A 22,403-nucleotide genomic window follows, 5' to 3' on the forward strand; every position below is an offset into this window, starting at 1 on the left:
TATATTACTTAAAATAAAAGGTATGGAGGAAATTTACCAAGAATTTAATTCAAAATAAGAAGAAAAGTAAAATAAAGGTATAGGCTTAAATTAATGTACTGACAAGTAAAAAAGCAATACAATGGATAAATAAATACACTAGTTCTTTGAAGAGATTGACACAAGACAGACCTTTGACAAACGTGATCACAGTCATGACTGAATCCCCAGGCCTTGGTCCCGGTTCAGAGCCCTGAAGTAACTAAAAATACAGGAAGAGGGAGAGAGAAAAATTTCAAGGGATGTTTCTTTCAAGCCTTCCCTGAAGGAGAGGCTTTCATGTAACTTTTAGTCCCTAAGTATAGCTTCCCAAGTTTCTCTTCCAGTACTGAGAGAAAAAAAATGAGGAAAAGAAGGTATAGTCCCTAACTCAATTTGGTTCAATGCCAAATTTGTCCTTGTATTTTTAAGCAGCAAATTACCTAAATCTTTTACCTCATTTGGAAGGGGATTCTATTTCTGATTATTGAACCATACAACGGGTGGAACCTAGAAATGCCTTGGAGAAATAGATGAAGAAGCAAGTTTTCTAACTGAATTTTAAAATTCCCTCTAAATACTATCAGGATTATACATGATGATTAATAGTATACTTTGTAATGAGAAAAAAACATAATGAGAAAGGGACATAACCATGAGTATGAGATTATGACACATAACTCTATCTTGGTCATTTTTAAAAACAAGTAAGAAAAAAATCTGACAAAAAGAAACAAAAATAACTCGAGAAAAGTGCTCATACTTTTCGTTAACCAAATAAAACTGCAACTTGAAATAATACTCTTCACAACAGTCTTATTTTCCCAACTCTTAAATTACTTTATTCTTTCCCAATCCTTACCCTTATTGCTATCTCCATCACAAATAATGAGTATAACATTATATTTTAACTTAAAATTGCCCAAGTACACTAACCCTAACCCATACACTAACCCTATCACGTACCCTAACCCTCTCCCGTACACTAACCCAACCCTTACCCTAACCCTAACTCATAGCTGTACCCTAACCTGTACCCTAAACTCTACCCATTCCTTAACCCTAACCCTTACTTTAAACTGTACCATAAACCTAACCCGTACGCTAACACTAACCCGTACCCTAACACGTACCCTAACTCTAACCCGTAGCCATACCCTAAACCGTACCCTAACCCTAACACTAACCCTAAACCGTACCCTAACCCGTACCCTAATCCTAACTCATATCCTAACACTAACCCGTAATCTAACCCGTACTGGAAAAAAAAAAATTGCCCAAGTAAGGAGAGGAGCTGCTTATATATCACTATGGAAGCACAAACTATTACATTTCTAGAGGAGTATCAACCCCCTAAAATGTCAGCATGACCTTCAGCCTATAACATTAATTCTGTTGATTTATGCTACAAAAACAATCAAAATGTATACAAAGTTCTGTGCACATAAATTTCAGTGTCTAGAAGAGTACTTAGCTAACAGTATGTCTAGCACATTTTAATTAATAAATGATCATCAAAGTATTTTTGAATACTGTGAAAAATTGGAAACTACTTAAATGTCTAAATAAACGATGGCACATCTATGAGGTACACCAATGTGCATTTATTAGGATTCTTTTTGTCTTTTAAAAATATTCAGTGGCTTTGGAAAAAGATCACAGTAAAGCTTTTAGCAGAAAAAGTGAAAGTACTACATCACATACACAGCATGATGACAGGAGTCTATGTGAGAGTCCTCACATATAAATTTGGGTAGATATGTATCTATATGTAAATAATATCATCTCTGTTATACAATTATTGGTGGTTTTTTATTTACTTCTTTTTTATTTCTATATTTTCAACATCTTTTGGCATAAAAATCCATTAGTTATAATCATATGTTAGCAATACATAGTATAAAGAATAAATTAAAAATTTTTTCTGATATTTACAATTGTGAGTAATTACTATTATATTTTATAGTGTACATAGTATTTTTTAGTATCTAGTTTAGTATCTCGTCCCTGGCCTGAAGGACTCACCATCTAATAAGGAAGAGAAATGTATAAATAGGTAACTATAGTAAAATACTTTATATTCTGTAATAGAGAAATATGTAGGATGCTATAAGAACATAAAGGAAGAAGAAACTACTCCATTAAAGATATTTCTAGAGCAGAGAGGGTAACACTGGAGCAGTAGTTTCAAGAGTTTATTTGCTGAGAGCCAGAGAGAAGGAATAAAACAGTGGGCTTAAGTAATACTCACCCAGTTGTTTGCCCTGAGGTAGAATGATTTAAGTGTTAATGAGTAGTTGAGTCAAGATCAAACCTATAATTAAAGAGTGATAATTGTGTAGCACAATACACATTGAGCATCAAACAGTAGATGGAAAAAATATTTAGGGGCAAGAAGTTGTTTCCCCAACCCAGCCCTAGATCATATAGGATGTATTTCTATACCATTATCTCCCCATGTAGGTGTTCACTCTCACTCATCAAAGCAGCCATAGTGCTTTATCTATTCCTTTCACATGGCATTTATTTTTAAGCCTGAAATAAGCCATACCTAGCTAAGCTTTTTGAAATTTTATGTCTCGTTTTTGTATCTTCTAAAACACCTTCCCCAGCCTTGCATATAGAAGTGCTCAATAAATACTGATGGAATGAATCACTAATATAGAATACTGGAATTTGTAAAAAAAATGTTATTCATTTAGATTTATGGTCTTTCTTTTCAGAGTTGAGAGGCCGACTGAAGAAGTAATGACAGAGTGGAAAATGAGACAAGCAGGAGGTAAGGTGAAAACAGATGCTAACACGGAAGGGAAGTGACCATGCTGAAAATGTTGACAGTCACAAGGAGAAAGATTCCATTTCATTTCCATGATTCCCTTGGAGCAACTCCAAGATTTCTGTTCTAAATATATTAAGTCTCACTCAAAATGTATTGTGTATGTACGTATGCACAGTTACTGCAAGGATCTTTAGAGAGCAGAGCTTTTGTCACTAGTCCTCAGGCACCTCGACAGAGAGAATATTAAAAGATTCAAACTGGCCCAAATCCAGGGGAAAGTAGACAGACTGAAAAGATAAGGCAGGTAGTTAATCTTCTGGAAGGTACCACTAGTCAAGACAGGTTTGTTCACCCAGCTTGCTGTCTCAAGTCTACTTTTGTTTGATTTGTTATCTTACCCACTGGGAAATCTGTGTCTTGACATTGAATCACAAAGCAAGGATGGCCTGGGTCACTAAATAAGGCTAGTTAGTGAAAGGAAAAAGTCTTTAGTCAAACTTTATGCCAGAACTGAAATCTACGCAAAATTTGGCCCCATGTCTTTAAGCACATTTATTATGACCTGAAGAAAAGAGAAACCAATAAGGCAATGAGCCTTATTATTACAAAGCAATATTTTTTTTATCATCAGTCAATAATGACTCTAGATGGATAGCTCAGCCAGAAAATTGTACTTACTGCAAAAATATATTATACGTATTACCATAAAGATGACATCTCAATTGTCAAAAACATTAAGTGCTACCTGGTAGATAGCACAGATATTACAAAATTCACAAATGGGTGAATGTTTCACATTTGTTCTCTGATGTGACTTTTCTTGGCTTGATATAAGCAAATGTAGTATTTTAATAGAATATCAGCTTGTAGGGCAAGGTTAAATATTTTTGTCATCTTCTAAAATATAGTTTACATGATTGATATAATGGCTTTGCTTCCTCTAAAAATGTGCACAAGGAAAGATTTACATGTTGTACAACTGACATTGTGGTTTTCTTATCTACATCCTTATCAAATTTGCCCACCATTAGTAAATATGCAGCTTGAGGGATTGACTCCCAGGTCCAGAGGTAAGCTCCGATTCACCGAAGGCGTCAGGATAATCTCATAGGCCTTGATAAAGTGTTTGGTTTAAGGATGTACAGACTTGGAAATTTCCTGTGCAAAGGCACTGATTGAGAAATGGATATGTGACTCGTTCTAGAACATTAAGACCCAAGGCTAGGTTTCCTGTTTCTTCTAGAAAGGGTACTTTCTTACTCTTAAGAGAGTTTATCTAAGCAACTCTGTTTCCTCCTCTTAGCACCATGGAGTATGGTGATAAAGCCATAGGGAAACCTAATGGACAAGCAAAGGACCACAGAGAAATGGAGCTAAAGCCATTGAATTTTTGCTGATACAAATAGTTGTCTGCCATTTAGACTTATGTTTACATGAGTAAATAATTCTGTTACTTGAAGCCAACCTCTTTTTGATACATGCTGAATATATGCCTATTTAAAAGAACTTAAGTATGTATTAGAGTTACTTAATAACTATCTGCCCAAGACAGAGTAACCAAGACTGATGGATCAATCTTGATTAGAAAGGAAGGGAGAAGAGAGTAGAGGAGAGGAAAGAAAGGGAGGATGGGGAAGGAAAGGAGGGAGGGAGGGAAGGAAAAGAGGTAGGAAGTGGGAGGGGAGAAGGAGGGAGGAAAGTGCTAGGTCATATGGTACGTTTTTAGGAAACTACCTTACTCTTTTTTGTTTTCACCAGCAATGTACAAGAGATACAGTTTTTCTGTGCCTTTGCCAGCATTTGGCACTATCGGTATTTTTTATTTTACCTGTTCTTACAGGTGTGTAGTGACAGCTCACAGTGATTCTAATTTTTGTTTCCCTAAAGGCAAGCAGTGTTGAACATCTTTTCATGTGTTTATCTGCCATCCATATATCTTCTTTGATGAAGTGTCTGTTCCGTTACTTCATCCATTTTCTAATTGAATTGTCTTCTTACTATTGCGCTTGTAAACCTCATTATATATTCCATATGCAAGCAATTTGCCTGATAGGTGATTTGCAGATTTTTTTTTCCCCAGTTGCCGATGAACTTTTCATCCTCTTTGCCTTTTCACACTCTTAACAGGATCTTTTGCAGACCAATCGTTTTTTTTGTTTGTTTGTTTGTTTGTTTTAATTTCTATGGAGTTCAATTTATTCTTTTAATTTCATGGATCATGCATTTGGTGTCATGTCAGAGAAATCTTTGCCTAATCCTAGGTCATGAATAATTAATTATTATTCATTTCCTCTTATTCCATAATATATTGAGCATTTCAATTTCTTCTTGCCTATTTTCCCTTTCCCTCCTCCATTTCTTAACCACCTGGTCCTATCTCAGCCCTTGTACCAGACTATAGAGGCAGTATATCAACCCTGGGCAAAGTACTTGTCTTCATTTGGGTCCACTATAGCTCCTAATCTGTGCTTCAGAGTTTTCATTTAGGTGACGTATCTAGACCTACTTCTTGGTCAGGGTTTCCTCCCTTAGGTGGAAGACCAGGTGAAAGGTAGGCCTGTCTGAATACCCAGGGGTAGGATAATGGAGTGCAAGGCCAGGTGCCTCGTACACATATTTACCAGAGTGAGTATATAACACGTAACATTCAAAGGGCAACTAAAGTCCAACAAAGAATAGCTCAAAAGAAAGTCTCCAATTTTGAAAAGCTAGACTGAAAAGGGAGCCAAAGAAAGAGGCTAAAATAGAGAAACCAGGGAGGCAAAGGAAATAGAATTGATACAGGCAGGGGGCACTGAAAATGTGGACTGATAGAAGCTAAGGTACTTTCATTAGCTTTAGAAATAAAGTTAATAATAATAGCTAATTCTTACAATTAGATTCACTCTGTGACAGGCACTGTTTTAAATGCTCTCTATCAGTAGTTCTCAAACTGTGTTCAAGGGAACCTTCATGTATCCCCAAGACCCTTTTAGGAATCTGCAAGTTCCAATCTATTTCCATAATAATAGTAATATATTATTTGGTGTTTTCAGTCTTTATTCTCTTGTGAGTGTTCAGTGGAGTTTTCCAGATTTGCCACATATTGTATAATATTGCAACAGATTGAAAGCAGAAGTAGATATGAGAATCCAGCTGCCTTCTATTAAAGCAGACAACAGAAAATATTTGAGAAAAATGTAAAATAATGCTACTGTCTCACAATTTTTTTCTTGTTTTGGCACAGAGAGCTAGGTAGGTAGGGAGCTAGTTATAACTGGGAAGGGAGAAACACAAGGGCTCTGCTGAGGGAACCCTTCCATGGAGTTAATTTATTTTAGCCAGATGAAAAGTTATAGTTAGTATCCAATATAAAGAGTGCTCTTTTAACTACATTGTAATTTCTCCCAGGATTTCTACATTTTCATCATAATCTGTTACACTCTCTATACCTCTGTGTTAGTTGTACTGTGGGGATACTGCAGTAAATGAGAGAGCAATCTAGACAGCATCTGCCAAGGGCATCATGATGCTACAAGATGATAGACGGCTAGCCTAGAGTTCCCGGGGCTAATTAGCAACAAAGCAGTGAAGTTCAGAGTTACTCATAGAGACTAGACAAGAACAGAAACACTAGCTATGGCAGAAAAAGGAAGGGGCAGATGTATGACAAAGAGAAATTCCTCCACCAAATATATTAAAGGAAACAGACCCTGGAAAGTGAGATGGCAGGCAATTAAATTATAAATGCAACTTTGATGAAGCCCATGGGAAAAGAGTAGGCTATTGTCAAAGAATCCCTGAGGAACGCGAAAGGGAAAGGAAAGCCAGGCTATGCAGTCCTAAGAAATAGACTCTTTAAAAAATTATTTAGTAAACCAATATTAAGCATGTGAAACAACTGTTCTTGATGCTAGTTCTATTTATATATTTCTCAAACTGGAACATACCTAGAGTGATCTGGGACTAAAAACAGCATAATATGACATACTTTTGGACTGTTAATTCTATCTGATGGAAAGTAATTTAAAGTGTGTATTTATATTGAAACAGTCATAGCTATGTTATAAAGAGAACACAGAATTCAAATATACATTTTAAGATGGACAACTTGGCAGAGTCTTATCTTCCGTTACTCTTTCAGGAATTGGATAAGTCTCCAACTGGCTCATGCCATGCCCCCATCTCTATGACCAAAATTGCATTTCATTTATTATTACTGCCATTTTACTCAGTTTTCCATCTTGAAATGGAAATATACACTGAAATTTCAATGATATGGAAAAAGTATCAAGGGGAGATAGTTTTAAAAGATAGAAAGTTATCAAAAATGTCCATTAGGTCCAAAGTTTGACCATTGATTTAATGTGTCCCTTTTTATAAAGTTTAATACTCAATATATAGTATATTGCTGACCCTTCATCTTGGGGGAAAATATAAATGATTTTATATTTGGAAGTTAAGTAGAAACAAGAAAAATTATTTTATAGCTATATTCATGCAATAAATACAGCCTATAAAAAGCGTGATACATTTTGACGATGTATCATGTGTTTCATCAGGAAAAAGAAATCCTACTGTGGTGATGTTGTGCTTTTCAAGGCGCTATTCAGTCCCATAGCATCAAGCTTAGTCTATAGTAATATTTAAACAGTAACTATTTCTTAACCACAGTAAGTAGTGAATCAGAGCTACGCACTGTTAAAACTGAAAGAGGATACAGAGATCATCAGTACTTTAGTACTGTGCTGGTTGAGCAGTGAAGCAAACCAGAGTGTCAGAAGCCATGTTCTTGAAGTAGTAAATAGTTAAGTGCATGGAGTAGTTAAAGAGCATACAATTTAGAGGGAGATAGGCTTTGGTTTTTATTCTGCTCCACCACTTACCTATGTAACACCAGAAAGTTATTTAACGTTTCTAAATTTCAACTTCTACATTTCTAAATTGAGATAATAACTATATTGATGCTTGAAACAAGCTGTAATATAGTTTATGGGGATAATGCTGTAGAGTAAAGGTAGCATTTTTCTATTTTAAAAAATCTATTAATTTGATTTTAAGTTCTAGAATTAAACTACAGAATATATTTAGTTATAGCATAGGTTGTGTTATAGTCATAAAATAGATTGGTAATGTCATCTATCTGAACAATGTTAAAATATTATCATGGCTAAAAAAACAATGAGGTGTAGGAGAAAAAGAAGAGGTGAAACATGAGGGGTGTGAATCTCCTAATTTTACATATAGGGAGCCAACATACATTGTCAAGTTTAGACTGTAACTTAAATAGTTTATGGTCCATATTCAATTTAAAGTTAAAAAAGATAACATATATGAATTATATATTCATATAGAAATGAGTCCTCAACCCTCATGGTTAAATTGAACCATATGAAATTCCAAATATTCAATCAGGAATAAAATAGTAATATAAAAAAATGACAAAGTTTGGAAGAAGGGAAGGAGAGGTAATGTAAATATAATAAATTCCTCATCCTTAATTTTGATAAATAATCAATGGAGATACAAATATATTATTTAGTGTTAGAGGAGTGTAACCTTCAAAAACTGGAGAATAAAATTGGGAATAGGAATTAATGTGAAGGTAGAGGAGGCTTTTAGTTTTCAAAGTATACTTTCTACATTTTTATAACTTTTTTCCAAGTACATCTATCACTGTTATAATAATAATTTTCAAAAATAAATTACTCTTATAATTCATAATACCCTGAATGCATACTTACTGTTATAAGTATGAAGCTCTTAACTTTTAGAATATACATTTTCAGAAATATGAAAGTATTTCCAAATTGTTCCCATAGTCATGTTTTCTACATACGCTTTTACACAACAAAGTAATCTCCTTTTCAACTTTAACTGAAATTTTCTTTTATTTGTCTTAATTTTCATAATGTTTTGAGGGAAGGTAGTCTTAGAAAAGGACAGTTACACAAATCTCTTCTTTTTTTATATATGAAACAAGATATTAAGTAGTTATTAAGCTAAGAATAATGATTCTAATCTACAGCAAAATTTGAATACTGCTCTTTAAATTGTCTGAATTTATTGCCTTCCTAAGAAAACCACATTCTTTGAACTTATCTCTTCCTCTTCACTTCCATTATCTGATTAGCATTTGACTTTTATTAATTTTTTAAATTTTTTTGGAGTGGGGGAGAGGTGGAAAAACGGGTTTTAATTTTAAAAATTTAATAAGTGGACTATTTTTTAGAGCAGTTTTAGGGTAACAGAAAAATTGAGTGGAAAGTACAGAGATTTTCCATATAGTCTCTCACCCTGCCACACACACATTTTTTCCTATTATTAACATCTTGCATTAGCGTGATACATTTGTTACAGTTTATGAACCCATGAACTGGAATTACTTATTTTTTCATTTACATGTCTATACTTGGCTTCTATACCTCTACTGACTCACAGAAGTCAGTTTCTGCAGAAAGAAACTGCCTTTGATATTCTATGTGGCAGATACAACATTTATATCACACTCATGCTACATGCCTAGTGTAAGGCTCTACTCCACACAGTCATTCAGGGACCCTGGCTGGGGAAGGTTCTATTATCTTGAAGGTGTTTTCTGTACAGTCTTGCTGCTCAAATTGTGCTCTGCAGACCTGTATCACTGATATCATTAGGAACTTTATAGAAATGCAGAGTCTTAGCCTCTACCTTGGACCCAAGTGATAATCTGCCTTTTGACAAGATGCCTAAGTGATCTGTATGCACATTAAAGTTTGAGAAGAGTGGGACCAGAAGACATGCTTGGATTCCTATGTCAGGGGAAGAGAGATGCAAAACCTAACATAGGCATTTTATTGCCTCAGCCCAGAAGTGACAAAATAACTTCCCTTCCAAGATCATTGACCAGAACCAGATATACTTCGTCTCATCTAAGTGTAAGGAGGCTGGAGAATACAGGTGATATATTTGATGAGCTTCACTATGTTCACATAGTTTTAATATCCTAGACAGGTGTTTTGAATGATTATGGGTGAAAATCTCAGAATCCTGAATGTGAAGGCTATTCACTTAAACATATCAATTACAAATTTATCTTTTCCTTTTTTGTTCATATGATTAAGTAATATAACTGATTCACACTAAATAATGCAGTAAATTTAATTAATCCATGTGCTCAATTTAGATATTCTAGGAAAAATTCCAATTCTACTTTGTTCCTTTTTTATCATAAATATTGATTTTCATCATCAAAATTGATATATACGTGACACAATATTTACATTCCCTAAGAAGTTCCTGGATTGTTTATACACTTCACATTCTTTGAACGAACTGTAATAAAATCAGTTACAGTCCTTAGGCAATAAACTTGACATTGATGATCACTTTTTATTCAAAGCTAATCTTATAGCTCAATATTTTTACCTGAAGTTAACAGAGTCCTTATGTGTCACAAAGTGTCCACAACACAGTACCAGAGATGAAAAGGTAAACTTTAAATAACATACAGGGTCAAGAGCAGAGTCTAAGAATGAAAGAAGGTCAATTATTGTATATAAGAATGTAGGAATCTAAAAACCTTCATAATCTGTGTCAAGGTCAGAAACCAAAGTGAAGGACAAGATAGTGGCATAGCAAGGGATGGAGATCAGAGCAAAAATTATAGGCCAGTTTGAATTTGTTTGGAATATGAAACCATAAGAATTATTTGGGGATGCTTTTAAAGAGCTAGGACAAAATATCAAAGTCACTCATTCACTCAACAATATTTATTCTCAATTCTGCTATGAGGAATTTTGATGCCTCTCTCTAGTTTCCCTTATATTGTCCTTAGTTGTTGAATTTTTCTTATTCTTTGCATCTTTTGAAATAAAGCAAGTTAATATTAACCATACTATGTCAACTATTTAAAATTTCTTATAACAGATGAAAAAATATAAAGTGCTCATATCTCACGTCAAAAACTGGTCTTAATTACACAGGGCATGTAGAATCAGTGCCCTATTAAGGCACTGATTATTAAGTTGGGAAGCAGCACAGCATAACTGAAGTTCTACTGACATGAATTCAAATGCTGGCTCTGATACTTATCACTTTGGGCTAGTTACTTAACCTCTCTAGGCTTCATTTTCTTCATCTACTTACTGAGGATAAAAATATCTATTCCTTAGGTAGAAAGTGGGTGTAAAAATTTAGTGCAGGGCCTAACATGTAGTTAATATTCAAGTAATAATACCTATTATTATTTTGGAAAATAACTATCTGTTTATCTCATCCCATATCCCACACAATGTAGGTGCCACTGCTGTGATGTTTCTGATTGAGATTTATCCAATCTCCATTAGAACATTTCCACTGACAGGGAGCTCGTTACCTTACAAGGCTGTCCAATCCATTCATGAACAACTCTAATTTTTAAAATACTTTTTTCTTACGCAAATCCCTTCTTATGTGGATCTGCCTTTTTACTATATGTATATATATACACACACACACACATACATTTATACACAAATATATACATACATATATAGGTAATATAACCATACATATATTTAGTCTTACTAATGCCATCTGTAGTAATCCATTATTAAATGTATTTTAATTTGATATCAAAAGTAATGGTGTCAGGAATGTTCTTTGTAAAAGGTTAGTTTATTAATACTATATGTCCCATATTACAAAGTCATCCTTTAAAGTATTTTTCAAAGGCTTAGCCCACAAGATGTTCAAACAAATGCTTAAGCCATTGATTGCTGCATAGAAAAGTGGCAGAAGGTCATGTACACAACAAATTTCAAGCACTTAAAAGACCTTCAAGATGCCGGAGGAGTAAGACGTGGAGATCACCTTCCTCCCCACAAATACATCAGAAATACATCTACATGTGGAACAACTCCTACAGAACACCTACTGAATGCTGGCAGAAGACCTCAGACTTCCCCAAAGGCAAGAAACTCCCCACGTACCTGGGTAGGGCAAAAGAAAAAAGAATAAACAGAGACAAAAGAACAGTGACGGGACCTGCACCTCTAGGAGGGAGCTGTGAAGGAGGAAAGGTTTCCACACACTAGAAGCCCCTTTGCGGCAGAGACTGCAGGTAGCGGGGGGAAGCTTCGGAGCCACAGAGGAGAGCACAGCAACAGGGGTGCAGAGGACAAAGCAGAGAGATTCCCGCACAGAGGATCGGTGCCAACCAGCACTCACCAGCCCGAGAGGCCTGTCTGCTCACCCGACGGGGCAGGTGGGGGCTGGGAGCTGAGGCTCAGGCTTCAGAGGTCTGATCCCAGGGAGAGGACTGGGGTTGGCTGCATAAAGACAGCCTGAAGGGGACTAGTGCACCACAGCTAGTCGGGAGTGAGTCTGGGAAAAAGTCTGGACCTGCCTAAGAGGCAAGAGACTACTGTTTCTGGTGAGCGAGGAGAGGAGATTCAGAGCACCATGTAAACGAGCTCCAGATATGGGCGCAAGCCACAGCTATCAGCGCGGACCCCAGAGATGGGCATGAAACACTAAGGCTGCTGCTACAGCCACCAAGAAGCCTGTGTGCAAGCACAGGTCACTGTCCATATCTCCCCTCCTGGGAGCCTGTGCAGCCCGACACTGCCAGGGTCCCGTGATCCAACATCCCCAGGAGAACACGTGGCGCACCTCAGGGTGCTGCAACATCATGCTGGCCTCTGCTGCTGCAGGCTCGCCCTGCATTCAATATCCACCCCCCACCCCCGGCCTGAGTGAGCTAGAGCCCCCTAATCAGTTGCTCCTTTAACCCTGTCCTGTCTGAGGAAAGAACAGACAACCTCAGGGGACCTACACGCAGAGGCGGGGCCAAATCCAAAGCTGAACCCCAGGAGCTGTGCGAACAGAGAAAGGGAAATTTCTCCTAGCAGCCTCAGGAGCAGCAGATTAAATCTCCACAATCAACTTGATGTACCCTGCATCTGTGGAACACCTGAATAGACAATGAATCATCCCAAAATTGAGGTGGTGGACTTTGTGTGATTTTTGTCTGTATAGGTTGGCTTTTTTTTTTTTTGCAGTATGTGGGCCTCTCACTGTTGTGGCCTCTTCTGTTGCAGAGCACAGGCTCTGGACGCGCAAGCTCAGTGGCCATGACTCACGGGCCCAGCCGGTCCGCGGCATGTGGGATCTTCCCAGACCAGGGCACAAACCCGTGTCCTCTGCATCGGCAGGTGGACTCTCAACCACTGTGCCACCAGGGAAGCCCCTATAATTGGCTTTTACCATTTGTCCTAGGGTTCTATCTGTCTGGTTTCTTTCTCTTTCTTTAGTGTAGTTTTTAGTGCTTGTTATCATTGGTGGATTTGTTTTTTGGTTTGGTTGCTCTCTTCTTTCTTTCATTCTTTTTTTTATTACTTTCTAATACATTTTTATTTTTAATAATTAAAAATTTTTTTATTTTAATAACTATAATTTCTTTTCTTTTTTTCTTTCCTTCTTTCTTTCCTTCTCCTTTTCTTCTGAGCCATGTGGCTGACAGGGTCTTGGTGCTCTGGCCGGGTGTCAGGCTTGTGCCTCTGAGGTGGGAAAGCCAAGTTAAGGACATTGGTGCACCAGAGACCTGCCGGCTCCATGTAATATCAAACGGGGAAAGCTCTCTCAGAGATCTCCATCTCAAGGCTAAGACCCAGCTCTGCTCAATAACCAGCAAGTTACAGTGCTGAACACCCTATGCCAAACAACTAGCAAGATAGGAACACAAACCCACCCATTAGCAGAGAGGCTGCCTAAAATCATAATAAGATCACAGACACCCGAAACATACCACTGGACTCGGTCCTGCCCACCAGAAAGACAAGATTCAGCCTCATCCACCAGAACACAGGCACCAGTCCCCTCCACCAGGAAGCCTACACAACCCACTGAACAAACATTAGCCACTGGGGGCAGACACCAAAACAATGGGAACTAAGAACCTGCAGCCTGTGAAAAGGAGACCCCGAACACAGTAAGTTAAGCAAAATGAGAAGACAGAGAAATACACAGCAGATGAAGGAGGAAGGTAAAAACCCACCAGCCCAAACAAATGAAGAGGAAATAGGCAGTCTACCTGAAAAAGAATTCAGAGTAATGATAGTAAAGATGATCCAAAATCTTGGAAATAGAATGGAGAAAATACAAGAAACATTTAAAAAGGACCTAGAAGAACTACAGAGCAAACAAACAATGATGAACACAATAAATGAAGTTAAAAATTCTCTAGAAGGAATCAACAGCAGAATAAGTGAGGCAGAAGAACGGATAAGTGACCTGGAAGATAAAATAGTGGAAGTAAGTACTGCAGAGCAGAATAAAGAAAAAAGAATTGAGGACAGACTCAGAAACTTCTGGGACAACATTAAATGCACCAGCATTCAAATTACAGCGGTCCAAGAAGAAGAAGAGAAAAAGAAAGGGACTGAGAAAATATGTCAAGAGATAATAGTTGAAAAATCCCTAATATGGGAGAGGAAATAGTCAATCAAGTCCAGGAAGCACATAGAGTCCCATACAGGATAAATCCAAGGAGAAACATGGCAAGACACATTAATCAAACTACCAAAAATTAAATACAAAGAAAAAACAATAAAAGCAGCAAGGGAAAAACAACAAATAACATACAAGGGAATTCCCATAAGGTTAACAGCTGAACTCTCAGCAGAAACTCTTAAAGCCAGAAGGCAGTGGTAGGACATACTTAAAGTGATGAAATGGAAAAACCTACAACCAAGATTACTCTACACAGCAAGCATCTCATTCAGATTTGACAGAGAAATTAAAACCTTTACAGACAAGGAAAAACTAAGAGAATTCAGCACCACCAAACCAGCTTTACAACAAATGCTAAAGAAACTTCCCTAGGCAGGAAACACAGAGAAGGAAGATGCCTACAATGACAAATCCAAAACAATTAAGAAAATGGTAATAGGAACATTCATTTCGATAATTATCTTAAATGAAAATGGATTAAATGCTCCAACCAAAAGACATAGACGGGCTGAATGGATACAAAAACAAGACCCATATATATGCTAACTACAGGAGACCCACTTCAGACCTAGGGACACATACGGACTGAAAGTGAGGGAATGGAAAAAATATTCCATGCAAATGGAAATCAAAACAAACCTAGAGCAGCAATTCTCATATCAGACAAAACTGACTTTAAAATAAAGACTATTACAAGAGACAAAGAAGGACACGACATAATGATCAAGGGATCAATCCAAGAAGAAAATATAACAATTGTAAGTATTTATGCACACAACATAGGAGCACCTCAATACACAAAGCAAATGCTAACAAGCATAAAATGGGAAATGGACATTAACACAATAATAGTAGGGGACTTTAACACCCCACTTTCACCAATGGACAGATCATCCAAAATGAAAATAAGTGAGGAAACACAAGCTTTAAATGATACACTGAACAAGATGGACTTGATATTTATAGGACATTCCATCCAAAAACAACAGAATACACTTTCTCCTCAAGTGTTCATGGAACATTCTCCATGATAGATCACATCCTGGGTCACAAACCAAACTCTGGTAAATTTAAGAATACTGAAATCATATCAAGTATCTTTTCCGACCACAACACTATGAGACTAGATATCAATTACAGGAAAGTATCTGTAAAAAATACAAACACATGGAAGCTAAACAATACAAAATAACCAAGAGATCACTGGAGAAATCAAAGAGGAAATCAAAAAATACCTAGAAACAAATGACAATGAAAACACAACGACCCAAAACCTATGGGATGCAGCAAAAACAGTTTTAAGAAGGAAGTTTATAGCAATACAATCCTACCTCAAGAAAGAAGAAAAATCTCAAATAAACAACCTAACCTTACACCTAAAGCAATTAGAGAAAGAAGAACAAAAACACCCCAAAGTCAGCAGAAGGAAAGAAATCATAAAGATCAGATCAGAAGTAAATGAAAAAGAAAAAGAAAAAAAAAAAAGAAGTAAATGAAAAAGAAATGAAGGAAACAATAGCAAAGATCAATAAAACTAAAAGCTGGTTCTTTGAGAAGATAAACAAAATTGATAAACCATTAGCCAGACTTATCAAGAAAAAAAGGGAGAAGACTCAAATCAATAGAATTAGAAATGAAAACAGAGAAGTAACAACTGACACTACAGAGATACAAAGGATCATGAGAGATTACTATAAGCAAGTATATGCCAATAAAATGGACAACCTGGAAGAAATGGACAAATTCTTAGAAATACACAACCTTCCAAGACTGAACCAAGAAGAAAATGAAAATATAAACAGACCAATCACAAGAACTGAAATTGAAACTGTGATTTAAAATCTTCCAACAAAGTACAGCCCAGGACCAGATGGCTTCACAGGTGAATTCTAACAAACATTTAGAGAAGAGCTAACACGAATCCTTCTCAAACTCTTACAAAATAAAGCAGTGGGAGGAACATTCCCAAACTCATTCCACGCGGCCACCAACACCCTGATACCAAAACCAGACAAAGATGTCACAAAGAAAGAAAACTAGAGGCCAATATCACTGATGAACATAGATGCAAAAATCCTCAACAAAATACTAGCAAACAGAATCCAACAGCACATTAAAAGGATCATAGACCATGATCAAGTGGGGTTTATCCCAAGAATGTAAGGATTCTTCAATATATGCAAATCAATCAATGTGACACACCATATTAACAAACAGAAGGTGAATAACCATATGATCATCTCAATAGATGCAGAAAAAGATTTCGACAAAATTCAACACCCATTTATGATAAAAGCCCTCCAGAAAGCAGGCATAGAGGAAACTTACCTCAACATAATAAAGGCCATTTATGACAAACCCACAGCCAACCTCATTCTCAATGGTGAAAAAGTGAAAACATTTCCTCTAAGATCAGGAACAAGACAAGGATGTCCACTCTCACCACTATTATTCAACATCATTTTGGAAGTTCTAGCCACAGCAAGGAAGGAAAAGAAATAAAAGGAATCCAAATTGGAAAAGAAGAAGTAAAGCTGTCACTGTTTGCAGATGACATGATACTATACATAGAGAATCCTAAAGATGCTACCAGAAAACTACTAGAGCTAATCAATGAATTTGGTAGAGTAGCAGGATACAAAATTAATGCACAGAAATTTCTTACATTCCTTTATGATGATATTGAAATATCTGAAAGAGAAATTAAGGAAACACTCCCATTTACCATTGCAACAAAAAGAATAAAATACCTAGGAATAAACCTACCTAAGGAGACCAAAGACCTGTATGAAGAAAACTATAAGACAGTGATGAAAGAAATTAAAGATGATACAAAGAGATGGAGAGATATACAACATTCTTGGATTGGAAGAATCAACGTTGTGGAAATGACTATACTACCCAAGCAATCTAGAGATTCAATGCAATCCCTATCAAACTACCAATGGCATTTTTCACAGAACTACAACAAAAAATTTCACAATTTGTATGGAATACAGAAGACCCTGAATAGCCAAAGCCATCTTGAGATCGAAAAACGGAGCTGGAGGAATCAGGCTCCCTGACTTCAGACTATACTAGAAAGCTACAGTAATCAAGACAGTATGGTACTGGCACAAAAACAGAAATACAGACCAGTGGAACAGGACAGAAAGCCCAGTGATAAACCCCCACACATATGGTCACCTTATCTTTGACAAAAAGAGGCAAGAATATACAATGGAGAAAAGATAACCTCTTCAATAATTGGTGCTGGGAAAACTGGACAGCTACATGTAAAAGAATGAAATTAGAACACTTCCTAACACCATACACAAAAATAAACTCAAAATGGATTAAAGCCCTAAGTGTAAGGCCAGACACTATAAAACTCTTAGAGGAAAACACAGGCAGAACACTCTATGACAAAGATCACAGCAAGATCATTTTTGAACCACCTCCTAGAGAAATGGAAATAAAAATAAACAAATGGGACCTAATGAAACTTAGAAGCTTTTGCATAGCAAAGGAAACCATAAACAAAACAAAAAGACAACCTTCCGAATGGGAGAAAATATTTGCAAATGAAACAACTGACAAAGGATTAATCTCAAAAATTTACAAGCAGCTCATGCAGCTCAATATCAGAAGAACACAACCCAATCCAAAAATGGGCAGACCTAAATAGACATTTCTACAAATAAGATATACAGATTGGCAGCAAACACATGAAAGTATGTTCAACATCACTAATCATTAGAGAAATCAAATCTACAATGAGGTATCACTTCACACCAGTCAGAATGGCCATCATCAAGAAATCTACAAACAATAAATGCTGGAGAGGGTGTGGAGAAAAGGGTGCTCTCTTACACTGTTGGTGGGAATGTATATTGATACAGCCACTATGGAGAACAGTATGGAGGTTCGTTAAAAAACTAAAAATAGAACTACCATACAATCCAGCAATCCCACTACTGGGCATATACCCTGAGAGAACCGTAATTCAAAAAGAGTCATGGACCACAATGTGTATTGCAGCTCTATTTACAATAGCCAGGACATGGAAGCAAGCCTAGTGTCCATCGTCAGGTGAATTGATAAAGAAGATGTGGCACATATATACAGTGGAATATTATTCAGCCATAAAAAGAAATGAAATTGAGTTATTTTTAGTGAGGTGGATGGACCCAGAATCTGTCTGTCATACAAAGCAAAATAAGCCAGAAAGAGGAAAACAAATACTGTATGCTAACACATATATATGAATCTAAAAAAAAAAAAAAAAAAGAAATGGTTCTGAAGAACCTAAGGGCAGGACAGGAATAAAGATGCAGATGTAGAGAATGGGCTTTAGGACACAGGGAGGGGGAAGGGTAAGCTGGGATGAAGTGAGAGAGTGCCATGGATATATATACACTATCAAATGTAAAATAGCTAGCTAGTGGGAAGCAGCCACATAGAACAGGGAGATCAGCCCTGTGCTTTGTGACCACCTAGAAGGGTGGGATAGGGAGGGTGGGAGGGAGACGCAAGAGTGAGGAGATATGGGGATATATATCTAAGTGTATAGCTGATTCACTTTGTTATAAAGCAGAAACTAACACACCATTGTAAAGCAATTACACTGCAATAAAGATGTTAAAAATTTTTTTTTCATATACCTACTAGAGAAAGAAAAATGATGCACTTGTGAGAACTGTTCATTCTTTGCTTCAACCTAGTTTCATATAATACAGGCTTGTCTTGAACAATCTCACATTTTGCAAAATTGAGCACTAAAAGTAACAAGACTCATGGAGAAACAGAACTGGGTCTATACTGGAACTTTGTGACCAGAGCACTAACGTAAACAGTAATACCCCTAATAAAGGATCCTAGTAAAGTTAAATCTCTACTAGCATCACTGTCAGAAAACTCTTTGCAGTGTTTTACCTGTGCTTCCTTCTTCCAGATATAGATCCTAGAAGGCATACACTTTTGATAAAGACTTTTCATCAGAATTCTTTTTTTACTACATTATTTTAATTCATGGTGAAATGTCTCCACATCTGTATTTCCCCAGACAGCTGAACATAGTGGAAAGCATAGCAATTCTTGAAGAAAATAAACAGCCACTTTTTGCTCTACAGGAAGGCAGTTTGGAGATTTTGTTTTTTCTTTTTTTTTAAGCTCTTTTTGTATTGCAAAAGTGGTCTGTTTAATTTTGAGAAGCTTGCCACTGATTGCTTCAAAACAGTAACAGGCTGGACATAACTGTGCATGAACCAACATAACCTCCACATCATACTTATAGTATGTTTTAATTTACCAGTAGTGCATGAGGTGAATCAAATCAAAGAAAGACTGCAGAAGAACCAACTATAGTACCAGCTATTACAAACCCTGGGAATCTTATTTCTTCAGGTGCTTTTCAAAAGTCAACAGAACAGAGACACAAAGTACAGCAGGGGTTCATGGGCTAATGGGCTCACTCACTCCTCCAAAAAAATAGAATATACTTAAAAAGTCTGAGGTGAGTAGAGGACATTTTAAATTTTTATTTATTTAAAATTTACACACCACTTATTTCCAAAAATGACTTTTGGTAACTGCCAGAGAGGAAGGGACCCATGCCAAAGAGAATTTCATGCTCTTTTTGTTTGTCATAACATGTAAATCAGACATAATGTCTACCTAAGTTTTAGTGGCTCCAAATAGATTGAGAGCTTAGTGATTAAGAACACGAATTTTGAACCCAAGCAAATCTAGGTTTGAATCTTGGCATGTCACTCACTAGCTGTGTGACATTAAATTAGTTCCCTTCTCCAAGCCGTGGTTCCTTTCTCTGTGAAATGAGGCTAATAACATCTGACACATTTTCATGAGAGCTGGGTAAGATAGCATATGTAAAGCAACACAACAAATGATAACTAAAAATCTTTTTTAAAAAATTATTATTATTTTGTCTTTTGTCAAGGGTAGATCTTTTTCACTGCAATCATATATCTAAGCATTATCTATCTACATTTTATATGGTTCCAAAATTGTTAATTTACAGAAGAAATTTATTTTTAAGCTTCTATAGTCCCTATTTATTTTTGAAATGCTAGCCCAAACTTATAATATACCCTGGCATCCTTTAGTAGTACTGAAGGTCATTGAAATCACATCACAGTTATTGTGAATCCAGACAAGTAAAAGTGAAATGTCAAGAACTAAAAGTAATGCAGGGAACTCACTTTGTTTAGTCAATAAAAGTGATTGGACCTGGTTATCTTTCCTGCCTCTTTCATTAGCCCAGGAGACAGTTGGAGGTTATAACTTAAGCTGTTTCTAAAACAAGATAAAAGAACCTCTTTCTGAGTATTAATATTTTAACAGCCAGTTGATAAACCTAGCTATCTAAGTGCATGTTTGAGAAAAGTAAAAGGAACATGGATGTTGGTCGAACTTTTTTTTTTTTACTCTTGATTAGTTTCAAACTGAAGATTTTAGTAATGATCCTGGTTTGTGTGTGAGTCAGGAAAAGACATCATAACCTGAAAAAATATATATGCTCCACACTGGCCCGGTGCTAGATGGTGCCTCTTCAAATTGCTATCTGTCCTTCAGACTCTTGCTACTTAAATTGTCATCCCCAGACCAGCAGCAAGAATCACCTGGAGCTTGTTAGAAAGGCAAGATCTAGGATCCTACTCAGACATAGTGAATCAGAATGTGCATTTGAACAAGATCCTGGGCTGATTCCAATGCATTTAAAATTTGAGAAGGCCTGCTTTATTTGTGTCTCTAACTTCAGTGCCTTTTCCTTCCATTTATTCTCCTCCAAACAACATCCCAGAGTCCCCTACTAACACCTTGGTAATGTTTAATACAATTTCTACTATAGTCCAATATATGTATTTCTCCCAAAATGTATGATTTTCAAAATCATACTAAAGTAACAGTGTTACTGTTACTAAAGTACCGGAAAAATAGTGTTGCGAGATCATTCAAATTTTAATCTACTTGGTAACCAGAGGCTCTAACCAAAACTGTAATTGGTACCTCCAGAGATAACTTGGACAGCTAGGCAGGCACTGAGCATGTGTGGAGGCTGCTTCAAGGACATTAAAAATTCACACAAAACAATAAAGTAGAAATGCTGGCTTACAGGTGCAGAGCCAATGCAAATGCAAGTGGTGCTCTGGACAGGAGGATGAACAAACTACCAAAAGGGGAAAGCTGGTTAAAGTATGGGTTCAGCTTTCTGGAGAGGAATCCCCAGTGTAAGAGCTCATTTTCCATTGTCTTAAAATATAGCCAAAAGGACTCCTATCTGTGTAATATCCAAGCTAATGGCTTTTTCTTTTCCTGCAGAAGTTTCTAATTATTGCTACACCAGCTCTTTGCCTAGAATTGGTCACATATGAATCAACCTAACTTCACTTTTATGTTGACATAATTCCCATGTTTATAAATGATATCAAGATCATAGTCATTCTACAAACAGGTATTCTGACACTATTATAGTCTTTCCTATAAGAGGAAAAACAAAATATCCCCCTGAACTAATTCTCACTAAGGTGTTAAGGACTCATTCTAGGTGTATGTGAAAAGACCAATATACAATATTCAGAAACAAATTTTAGTGACGAAATTTCAGATATTTTAGAGAAGATGTATTTTAAAAGCGGTTCTTCTCAAAATCCTTTAAGCTACACAACAAAAGCAAACACTTATACCCTCCTGTTGCCTTTCTTCCTTCCCTCCTTTATTCTTTTCTGCCTACTTTCCTTCAACTGTCATCTATGGAGCATCACTACATGCATGGCATTGTGTTGGATGCTATAGATAAAAGACCTAATGGAAAGACCATTTTTAAGAAAAGTATTTAGAGATCAAGGAGAAAAAACACAAAAATTGATCAAAAGGATTATTTTTTATGAAATAAATATCTGTACAGAAACATTAGAGGGAAATAAGTTATTTATCCTGAATAGATTACCAAGGGTTCACCTCATGAGCAACTACAAGTATTGGAAATACTATTTGATCAAGTAGGTTGTCCCGTAATTCTCAGGGATTCTGCAAAGAGAATAAAAAAGTGACTTAAAAACTGAGAAAAGGGGATTTGATTAGGTGTTTAAAGGACTATCCTAAAATGAGGGATAAAAAATGTTGTAATGGGGCATAATGCTTGAAGTGTGGAAAG

This window comes from Phocoena sinus, chromosome 9, assembly GCF_008692025.1.
Source record: "Phocoena sinus isolate mPhoSin1 chromosome 9, mPhoSin1.pri, whole genome shotgun sequence".
Lineage (NCBI taxonomy): Eukaryota > Metazoa > Chordata > Mammalia > Artiodactyla > Phocoenidae > Phocoena > Phocoena sinus.